The sequence below is a fragment of the Pleurodeles waltl genome, chromosome 8 (assembly GCF_031143425.1).
Source record: "Pleurodeles waltl isolate 20211129_DDA chromosome 8, aPleWal1.hap1.20221129, whole genome shotgun sequence".
Taxonomy (NCBI): Eukaryota; Metazoa; Chordata; class Amphibia; order Caudata; family Salamandridae; genus Pleurodeles; species Pleurodeles waltl.
The window spans coordinates 178,848,933-178,861,078 of NC_090447.1; positions in this window are offsets into that span (position 1 = coordinate 178,848,933).

Consider the following 12,146-nt stretch of genomic DNA (forward strand, 5'->3'; position numbering starts at 1 on the left):
TCTTCCATTGTTGACAGGTCCACCAGGCGTCTGTACACCGGAGGATGCCACCATCTCATCACCTGCCCCAGCAGACGTGCCATATGTAGGAGAACAGCGAGCAGAGAGTCATCCAACACTGAGGTATCACAATGTGTTTTATTGCAGAAACTTTAGTAATCTGCAATGTGCAGGTATCTGTCTGTATTCCCGGCCTAGATAGGTGTGACGCAGTTTTCATCCATCCCATGTGGCCCCCTGAAATGGCAGCTGTCTGACCTGTAAGGTGGGACAAGGGGATATGAGGTAACTGCGCTGGCGTTGTACACCGTCGTGGTGGGCGGTTGAAGACCGCAGCGCAATTCTGCATTGGTTAAAATTCGGCCCTATGGGTCCCAGGAGCCAATGATGATGTACGCCGGCGGTGGTGGTATGTACCGCCGCGGACGTGACCGCCATTTTCTGTCTGTTCACTCACTTGATACCTGACCTTTAACAGGAGAGGGCCTACACTGCAAGTGCTGCTGTGACCTGTGTCTGGAAGCGACAATGGCTACAGTGTCTGGGGAAAGGGCCCCTGCCTTCACTTCGGAGGAGTTGGAGAAACTAGTGGATTCGGTCCTCCCCCAGTACACGCAACTGTACGGTCCTCCAGACAAACAGGTGAGTACACTGTGAGCATGCTGCATGGGCAATGCCTGCTTTAAGTGGTGTGGATGGAAGATACATGGGGGGCTGAGGCTTGCATGTGCGGATGGTGAGTGTATGTGCGTCAGGGCATGGGTGGGAACGGGTGGGCAATGAGTATGACGGTCCAGATGGGTGAGTAATTTCCTTTCTCCCTGTTCCATTCCTCTAGGTCAGCACCCACCAGAAGAAGGGTATTTGGTGTGCCATCGCCAAGGACATCCGGACACTCGGGGTCTACCACAGACAGAGCACCCACTGCCGTAAAAGATGGGAGGACCTGTGCCGTTGGAGCAAGAAGACGGCGGAGGCCCAGCTGGGGATGGCCTCCCAACGTGGAAGGGGTGTCCGTCACACCATGACCCCCCTGATGTCCCGGATCCTGGCGGTGGCCTCTCCGGAGTTGGATGGGCGCTTGAGGGCATCACAGCAGCCACAAGAGGGCGAGTACACACTCATTCAGCTGACTCTGCGTGCATTATGAGGTGTCTGGGTGGGGGAGGTGGGCAGTGGGTTCCCCTAGGCCAGGGCGAACTTGGTAGGCAAGGTCCCTTGTGAGGCAGGCTATGTGGCACCCCAACCCCACTAGTGGTAAGAGCCATCTGCACCTAGTCAGGCTCCTGTGACTTCCAGGTGTGCAGCAATTGGGCTTAGGCCTCGCACCCCATGGTCAGGTGAATTTTCTAGGAACTGTTAGTGCATGGCGTAGTGCTGAGGGCTGCTCCCTGTGTGTTGTGTCCGCCAACGGTAGTAGTGTTGCATGCACTGAACATGTTTTTCTTCTGCCTCCCCCCCCTTTTTGTGGTCTCCCTGTTCTTGTGTGCAATAGCATCAGGCGGAGGAACAGTGGCACCGGAGCAGGAGGGAGCTGCAACCCACTTGGCCCTGGAGGCTGAAGCAACGGAGTCTGAAGCCACCAGTGGGACGGAGGGTGAGGGGAGCTCCACGGTGGGGACAGGAGCATACACCAGTGACAGCGACTCCTCCTCTGATGGGAGCTCCCTTGCGGTGGCGGGCACCTCTGTGCTCACCGCATCAACAGGTACAGCCGCCACCCCCCTACCAGCACTGCCCTCCCAGCAGCCCCTCAGCGTGTGTCCCGTGCCCGCTCACCCAGGAGGGTGGGCATCTCCTTTGCCCCAGGCACCTCAGGCCCTGCCCCAGTCAGCCCTGCTGCCCTCAGTGAGGAGGCTATTGACCTCCTGATATCCCTCACTGTTGGGCAATCTATCATTTTGAATACCGTCCAGGGTGTTGAGAGGCATTTGCAACAAACAAATGCATATCTGGAGGGCATTCATTCTGGGCAGGCGGCCCAACAGAGAGCATTTCAGGCTCTGGCCTCAGCACTGATGGCAGATAATTGTCCCTGTGTCCAGCCTCCCCCTCCAACTTCCTCCACCCAGACCCAATCCCCTGTACCTCAGCCTATCCCAAGCACACCATCAGACCAGCATGCACACTCATCAACACACAAGAGTGGACATGGCAAACATAAGCACCACACATCCCACAGGCCCTCACACAATCACCATCCCCATGCAGACACTGCAACATCCACTGCCTCCACTGTGTCCCCTCCTCCATGTCCTCCTCCTCCCTCCCTGTCTCGTCTCCATTCACGCCTGCATGCACTACATCCTCAGTCACTACCTCCATCACCAGCACGCCCATCACCACACACAGCTCAGGTGTAATCACCACCCCCACTACCATTCACACATCCCCAGTGTCCACTCCCAGTGTGTCTGTGAGCCCTCCTCCCAAAGTACACAAACACAGGCACACACCCACCCAACAGCCATCCATCTCACAACAGCCTCCGGCCCATGCAGCTTCACCCAAATTCAGCAGACGTACACCTCCTACAACCACTACCTCTTCCTCCACTCCCAAACCCCCTCCATCTTCCCGTCCCAGTGTGTCTAAAAAACTCTTCCTGGCTAACATTGACCTCTTCCCTCCACCTCCTCCCCCCGTCCTTCCCCTAGGGCCAGGGTTTCCAGGTCCCAGCCCAGCACCTCAGCCACCAAATCCCCAAGCACAGTGGTGCCAGCAACCGCGGGGTCATCGAGTGCGCCACACATCAGGGCTGCCAGTGTGCCACGTAGCGAGGCCAAGGACATTCTGCCACCTGCTAAGGTGAAAAAGGTGCCCACATCCCTGAGGGAGAAGCCGCACCTACCAGCCACCAAGGGCTCAGCAAAAACAAAAGGGGATAGTGGCAAGACAACTGCGGCACCACCAAAGGTGGGGAAGGGACAAAAGCATAAGAGCAGGTCAGGAGAGGGCACGGTGACACCGACTGAGGGACCAGTGTCACACCTTCTGTCCACGACCACACCAACCTGTACGGCGGCGAACACCGCAAGCTGCCCCGCCACCTGCACAGCCACCGGCACATCTACAGCCTCAGCGACAGTCCCCAGCCTCTTCCCCAGTGGGCCGCCATCTGAGGCTGCAGGCGACGTCCTGCTTTGTCCGTCAGCAGGTGCTGACCCATGCACCACCGCCAGCACCGCCGCCACAGACACCGCCGCAAGCACTGCCGCAAGCACCGCCACCAGCCCCGCGAAGTGCTCGGACAGTGGCACCACCGCTGACATGGCTACCATCCCCAGTGGTTAGTCGTCTGAGGCTGGAGGAGACTTCCTGGACCCTGGCCAGCTTCCATGAGGCATGACTTCCATCACTGTTTGCACCTGCAGGTGGAATGCGAAGCCTCAGCAGTGTGGGGTATGTCGCTGCCTCCATGGCGTATCATGCTACCTGTACCTCGTCAATCTCATGGAAAACACACACCCAGGTGAGGGAATTGTACCAGCCACCATGCACGTGGAGCACTCTGGGCACCACGCCCCCTCCAGAACCAGTGGAGAAGGACATCCACTACCTCAGTCCTTGGCAGGATGAAGCACTCTGGGCACCAGACCCCCTCCAGAACCAGTGGAGAGATACATCCACTCCCTCAGACCTTGGCAGGATGAAGCACTCTGGGCACCAGGCCCCCTCCAGAACCAGTGGATATTGACATCCACTACCTCAGTCCTTGGCAGGATGAAGCACTCTGGGCACCAGGCCCCCTCCAGAACCAGTGGAGACTGTTATCCACTTGAGAGACTGTGGCCTAGCACTCCCCAGGATAAAGCAGTGGGCAAACCACCCACTGGAGAGACTTGACAGACTGTGGCTTTGCACTCCCCAGGATAAAGCAGTGGGCAAACCACCCACTGGAAAGACTTGAGAGACTCTGGCTCTGCACTCCCCAGGATAAAGCAGTGGGCAAACCACCCACTGGAGAGACTTGACAGACTCTGGCTTTGCACTCCCCAGGATAAAGCAGTGGGCAAACCACCCACGTGTGAGACTTGAGAGACTGGCTTTGCACTCCCCAGGATACAGCAATGGGCATGGAGCCCCCTTGTGCAGCAGTGGCGTTGTTTGTTCATCTGGCTGAGGTGCCCCCTTTCCCCCTTAGGTGCCTGTATATTTTCAATCTGATGCCCCAGCAGTGTTCTCTCCTTTTCCAGTCAGGTATCTTGTGTGGGCTTCGCCCATGCATTTTGGGACCAGTGGTCCATGGACAATGATTAGTACACTATCCGGACTTGTGCAGTTGGTGTACATATTTGTATATACTGAATTTTGATTTTTGACTATCAGATTTTTCATGATTACAATCATTACAATAATTTCATTTTGTCCTTGCGCTCTTCTAGGGGGTGAGGGGGCATATATGTAATGTTGCTGCATGTCTTTGTGTATATGGTGTTGTGGGTGAGGGTGGGGGTGGGGGTATTGCATGTTGCGTGTGTGTGTCACTCTCTTTTCCCTCCCCCTTCCCTGTGTTGTAGGTGCAGTACTCACTGTGGTCGTCGAAGGCGTCTGTCCTGCTCCTGATAGAGCAGGAGGAAGAGCAGCATTGGTAACAGCTGTAGTTCGGGCTCCATGGCGTCCTGGTTCCTCGTTGGGTGTCGAGAGGTGAGTGGTTTCCCTTTTGTGTACTGTTTCCGCCGTGCTTTTGATAGCGTTGGTTCCACCCCGGAAAAGGTGGCGGATAGGCGTGTTGAAATACAGTGGGCGGTACTTTGTCCTCCGCCTGTCTGTTGGCAGTTACCGCTGTGGTGTTTGTTTCTACCGCCGTGGCTGTTAGAGTGTTAAAGTGGCTGTCTATGTTGGCAGTTTCCGCCATGGTCGTGATTCCATTTTTTTTCCCGCAGGCACAGCCTGCCAAAAACGATGCACAGCCTGCCTTGCAACGAGAAAATCGACACGCAGCCGAACCGGAATGACGCAGCCCCGCTCCCGAGTGATGAATCAACGCAGTGCCTGCCTTGCGGCCGGAAATTCAACACACATCCTTACTGGATGGCCGCACAGCCAAACTGGTAAGACGCAGTCCAACTTCCCAAGTGAAGAATTGACGCAGTCTCTGCCATGCGACAGAAAATTCGACGCATCAGCTACCAGATCAAAGCAACGCCTGTGACTTCGTCCTGCACACCCAGGATTTCCACACATTGTCTCTGGGCATCAAAAAGATCCTCGCATCGCAGTGAGGAACCAAGACTACGTGCCAGAAATCGACGCAAAACCCCTTGCAGTGTGAAAATAAATGACGCGTCTGTGCCACGCCAGAAATTCTGACACACACACCCTATTTTTCCACGCATCTCCTCCTCTGCGGTCCATGCAGTTATTTTTGACGCAAACCAGGTAGTTTGTGAAACCAAGAGACAACTGTTGAATTCTAAGATTTAAGACTCTTTTTAATCTTAGAAAAGTAATATCTCAAATTGTGCTTATTGAATCGTCATAATTTTTTACCTTAATTTAATCGGATAAGTATCATATAATTATATTAACCTGTGAGGTTATTTTTGTGGTGCTGTGTTACTGTATCATATATTGCAAAAATACTTTACACATTGCCTTTTAAGTTAAGCCTGACTGCTCAGTGTCAAGCTACCAGAGGGTGGGCACAGGATGTGTGTGACTTTCCCTGACTAGGAATGTGGCCCCTATTTGGACAAAAGTGAATACCTCTGCCAACTAGAGACTCTATTTCTAACACTCTCCCTACACCTGAGAACTACCCACACCCTAATCACTTCAGGAAGGAGCTAATGACCTGGCTCTTCAACGAGAGGCTACCAGTACGAAACATTGCTCCCCAGCGCCTGGATACACTGCGGAGTGATAAGCCGGGCTTCACAAGTGATTGATTGATTGATTGATTGATTTAACCAAAGAATTGTCTCTTCATAAGAGGACTTTAGCAGCAGCCAAAAATAAAGTGATAAAAAAGAGAAGAGAGGAAGTTCTTTTTAAAACCAAAAAGAAGAAAAGCAGTAAAGGGGTTACACCACTCCTCTGTACAACACACCACTCCACTCTATGACAGTCCACTACACTGTATGGCACTGCAAGCAACTCCACTTTATGACACCCTATTCCACTCTACAACATGACTCTACAGTCTATGGCATGCCTCCCCACTCTATGACACTCCACTCTATGATATCCCACATTACTCTACACCACTCCAATGTACGCCCCACCACTCTAAGACACTGTATGACAAGCCACTGTATGATGTGCCCCTCTACAACAACTCACAACACTGAATGCTGCGGTATTCTCCTTGACTGTATGCCACTTCACTCCACTCTATGACACTCTAAGACATGCCACTCCATTCTACAACATCCCACTGCACTCTATAACAACCCACTCTACTGTACAACACACCACTCCACTCTTTAACATTATAATCCACCTTATGACACTCCATGCCACTCCAAGATAAGGCAAACCACTCTACTCTATGACACGCCACTCCTCTCTACTACATGCCACTCCACTCCACGACATGCCATTTCACTCTGTGCAACTCCACTCTACGAAATGTCAGGTCACTCTACGCCACTCCACTGTACATCCCTCCACGCTAAGTACCTGTACTACTTACCACTCTATAACATACCACTCCACACTATGCCACCCCACTGTACAACACACCACTACACTCTATGACAGTCCACTCCATTGTATGACACGTCACGCAACTCCATTGTACAACATGCCACTTCCCTCTACAACACATCACCTCACACTATAACATGCCACTCCACTCTATGCCACTCTGGTCTTCTACATCATCCCATTTCACTCTATGCCACTCCAATGTATGCCATTCCAGTCTTCGACATTGTACAACACACCACTGTGTGACATGCCACTCCACTCTACTGTACAACACAGCACTACCCACTATGCCACTTCACAGCACTCTACTTCGCTGTTTGTCCCTCAATTGTACGCCACTCTACTCCACTCTACGACATGTCACTCCACTCTCTGACACCCCACTCAACTCTATGACACTCCACTCCACTGTACAACACTCCATGCCACCTCACACTAAAATATGCCACTCCACTATATGACACCCCACTCCAATGTACTGCATGCCACTCCACATCAGTCAATGACACTCTACTCTACGACACTCTACGCTCCTCCCCTCTTTGACACTGTACTCCATACTGTGCCACTTTCATCACTGTACTCTACTCTATGCCACTCTTGTTGTGGGTCCATTTGAAGTTCCCTGCCTTGGCACAGTGGTGACTTAGCTTAGGCTTGCGGCTTGTGCCCTTTTGCCCAGATAGTATGCTCTGTATTCATTTATTCATTTTTATTCCTTTCAGTTCAACTTGTTGTAGTGGCAATGCTTTTATTTTCATAATAATTCGCTATAATGCAAGAGCGCCACTACCAGTGTTATAGATGACATATTTTGCATTGTGTACTTTTACCCTGAGTTCACAAGAACAGAATGCAAGGCACACAGGATAATATTTCGTATTGCCACCACAAGACTATGTAAACAGTTCAGCACTTAGGTACATACCTGCCTCAGGCTTCTGTGCAATACCATAAACATGTCCTCTATGTAAACATCTTGTAGGACAAAGGGCATCAGAAGGGGTTCCAGACAGGATTTTCCATCCATGCTCCATGCCGGCTTGCGGCTGACCTCAGGCTTTGTGTCTCTGCGGAGCTTGATCTGGAGACTGAAGACCTGACCTTGTACCAAATTAACAGGGTGGGGTGTGCTTCTCATGGACACTGCACGGGCAGATTTCGCATATATTGACATGCTCTCACTAGAGATTAGGTTCTAGGTAGGAATTGTATATCCATGTCATTGCAATATGTTGGGGTTGTTCATATTTACATCTCTGATTTTCATAATCCTAATTTTGTTATTCGTCACTATCCTAATCATTGCAGCTCATGCATTTTATCATAGAGTGTGGTATTTTCAATTTGAAAACTACCCTGCATCTCTTTTCTTGCCTATGTGTGTAAGGGACTTGTATGTGGAGAGAAAAGGATAAGGCTTGTTCATCATGATTTCCCTGAGGGGTTTTCAGAGGTCCATGCGCTCGGTTGACACGAATCACCTTTACCTTTTGGGTTTGGGTGAGGTGCTGCTAGAGAGCCGGGAGAGTCGGGCAGACAGCTGCAAACTGGTGTGGGAGTGACTCAGTCACACACAAGCAGAGGTGCTGCTGCCCCAAATCCAGCAGTCTCGTTGTTATACGAGAGTCTCTATGATATCGCACCACCAATGATGGTGTAGGCACTAATTTTACGAGTCTCCTGAGTATCTCTGTCTCACACAAACTGAAGGTATCTTAAGTACATTACACAGAGATGTCCGAGGTCGTAGGGGCAATCCGCCTCAGCTAAATAGGGAGCACCTATGTAGGCTGTAGGTTGTTCAAGCTTGAACCACAAAAGGATTTTTCCCCCATTGGTGTTCCCAAATCTGATACCTAGTCTTTCATATGGCAAAAATGATAAACATTCGGAAGAACTACAGACATCAGCTCACGCTGTTTCTTTTAGCCAATGGCTTGACAGAAGAGGGTGGGCACGTTACATTTGTCGTGGAAGCACACAACATATATAGACCACAAATATTTTATTCTTGTGTCACCTTTCCTGAAACAGATGCAAATACACTTACATTTCATGCCTACGGAATAGCAGTACTGAGCTTATCAATACTTAGAGATACCTCTCACTTATCAAGAACATCAAAACCTGTTCAATGACACCCTACCACATGTAATACAATCCATGAGATTAGGTTCCTTAAGTAACAATGGACCGACGTGGCCAACACTTGGCACGTACACACTACATCCCAGTGTGCAGGCTATGCAAGTAGCTGAAGGACGCACACTTTACAATGAGCTAGAAGCAATATATATATGTGTAATACAAATCGTAATGCGGACTTTGAACACCGCCCCAGCTGTTCATAAATTGGCCATTCCAGGAATTAATCCACTAACAACCCACTCAATAATGGGAAAATTACCCAGAGAGCGTGAGAAGATTCCATTCTGGATTGCACAAAGAGCAAATCAGCTGGAAGCAGTGTTTGACCATACGGGAGCCCAAGACAAACATAGAATTCTCATAATGTGCTTGCCGTTTGGTATGGTTCCACCAAGAGAGTACTGTAACACTTGGGGCTCGGTCTTCGCTGCAGTTTAGACTACCACACATGGTACCCGATGCTTGCCAGTTTACCAGAAGTGTTAAAACAAATTCAAAATGACTTGGGGGACGAAACTGATGCACAATTTTGACAGTGTCCTCCATTATCTTAAGCAACATTAAAGGGGAAGCAGAAGTGTTGGCCCTTCTCCGATGGCTCCGGAAGATTCCTCAACCAGAACAGAAGCCCAAGCTACCAAAAATTATTTCTTAAACCTATACTAATATAGGACGGGATAGTTTGGGGGCCAGACCAACTAAACCACAAATCCAGAGTACCACCCCTAAAGAAGGTACTAAACAAGTACAAGAGGGTGCTAAAAAAATGCTGTGATGAACAAAAACAAAATAAAGACAGAAGAACTCAGAGTGGAGAATCTACGCAGCCCGAGACCTCTGAGAGAAGATATAATCTCCGAAACAGAGAAACTTAAAAAAACCCTGATAGATACAAATATACTGATACACGTCCCTCTCGTTCCCTTTCAGGATACACCAGACAAACGGAGTGAGAGAGTGGGACAGTCTGAAACGTAAATTGACTACACAAAGCCAAAGAAGGACTCACAATGTTCTTCAGAAGCGTACATTAAAAAAGAGGACAAAACTCCTCAGCAGAAGCCTCAATTTAAAAAGAAAAAGGTGGCTGCAATTTCAATAAAAAATGCCAGCAATGCTGAGAACATTGTTGAAGAATAGGACGTGGGTCACAATTTCTTGCCTTACTCTTATAGATCATCTGGATGTGACAGCAACTAACAACTTTCTTGTCATTGAGACAGCAGAAAGGCATGTCTCTCCACCTGACAGGGTTTATGAGTTAAATATCCAAATTGAGGGAGACATAGAGCGCACCATTGAAGTAATATATTGGGAAAACCTAAACTGTGATATTCTATTGGCAGAAAAAGATTGGCCACCTGAATTTGTCCGCAAGCTCCCACATGGGGAAGATGTTATTTTGCCTTCTTTCTCGGTCCTGGTTCCAGACGCTGTAAAGGAAGCCTATGCGGTTGATTGGGCTCTGGCGCAGGCTCCCACACTGTATCGCAACCACGCAGGGTGGGATAAAGATTCCCCCTACCATGTAATACCCATTAGATATTCACCACAGCCTCAAACGCAGTATCCTATTAAACAATAGGCTAAAGCTCTGGTGAGAGAGATTCTCAAATAACTAGAGTACCAGGGAATAATTGAGCCCTGTGTCTCTGCAATGAATAACCCGTTATTCCCCATTGAAAAGCCAGATCACCTGAAAGTTGGGATCTTAGTGGCTTTAGTTCATTAGGCTTGCAGGAGCGCTTTTTTCATTTACCACAAGGGTATAAGGACAGACCAGGGTTGTTTTCAGCCCGAGTAACATCAATATTACATGAGACTGATCCTGAGATGTTGTCTTACCTGGATGACATTTATCTCACAGATGACGGCCTCAACATACACCTGGCCAGGTTGGATCGGATCATGTTAGGATTCGCCACCCAGGGCTACAAATTTGATTTCAAGAAAACTAAAATTGCTTTCTTCAGTATCCAATATTTGGGATACGAGCTATCGGATGAAGGCAAGCGCCTGGCACAGCACTTTCTAAAAAAAATGCGCTCAACATCAAGCACCAGACACCATTAAGAAGTTGCAGTAATTGCTGGGTTTCTTTAACTCTGGCAGAACATACATACCTGATTATGCACAACTCATAAAACCGCTCTATGATTTTATTTGTCCAGATTTTTCAAGTAAACACTGGACACCAGAACACACACGTATTCTCAGTGAACTGCAGCAGGAAATACTAGAAGCAAAACACTTACACACATGTGACAACAGAACAAATATGGTCATCAGAATAATTGCTGGTGCCATAGGATTCACCTATGCCACTTTTAATGAAGGTGACACCATACCCATAGCATTTCACAGTTGGCAGAGTTTAACGCTCTTGTCCTGGCACTGGAACATAAAGATCCGGACCTACTAACACTAATTGTATGTGATTCATACTATTGTGTCCATTCCTACAATGATTACCTGAATCACTGGTGCCTGAATGGCTTCAGAGATTCGAAAGGGAAAACCATCAAACACTGAAACTTGTGGGGGTGATAGCTGACCTTCGGGACAGACTAGCAATAGCTCTTGTAGTACATACATTGGGCCATCAACGTCTAGGAATGCATTTTGTACAAAACACTTTGGTTGATGAAGCTGCCAAATCTGCAGTAGCTACAGCTTCTGTTGCTACAATAACTCATTCTCATATGAGGTTGGATAATGAGACGCTGGCTGCTGTGAAAGCTTCAGCTGACGGCAAGCCTTTACCACAAGCATACCCTGAAAAATATTCCTATCATCTCAGTGCCCAAAACATTGCATTTGCAACCATTCCAGGAGTGGGAGATCGTGTGATCCCCAACCAAGACCAAAGATTAGATCTCATCAAAGCAGCGCATGCGGGTGTCACTTTTGCTCGCGTAGGTGTGGGGGCTAAAATATCTCTATTACAAAAAGGCTTTTGGTGGCCAGCTCTTTACAAACAAACCAAGGAATATCTCCCTTGTTGTGACTTTTGCCAGCACATTAAAGGGTCCACCATCAAACGCCCACTGCAGACATACCTCCTAATTTCCAACAAACCACTACAATGTGTGTACCTGGACCATTGTGTCCCTTACAACCTAATGATGCATACAAATACATCTTAGTCGCTGTTGAGTCTTGTTTTAGATTCCTGTGGGTATGGCCACAATGGTTGGCTGATGCGCGGACTGTTATTAAAGATTTGCAAGTCTTTATCGGTAAACATGCAGCAGTTGCAACATTCCACTCAGACCAGGGCCCTGCCTTTGCCTCTAGGGCATTCAGGGACACCATTGGAACAATGAGTGGTCAACTCATTA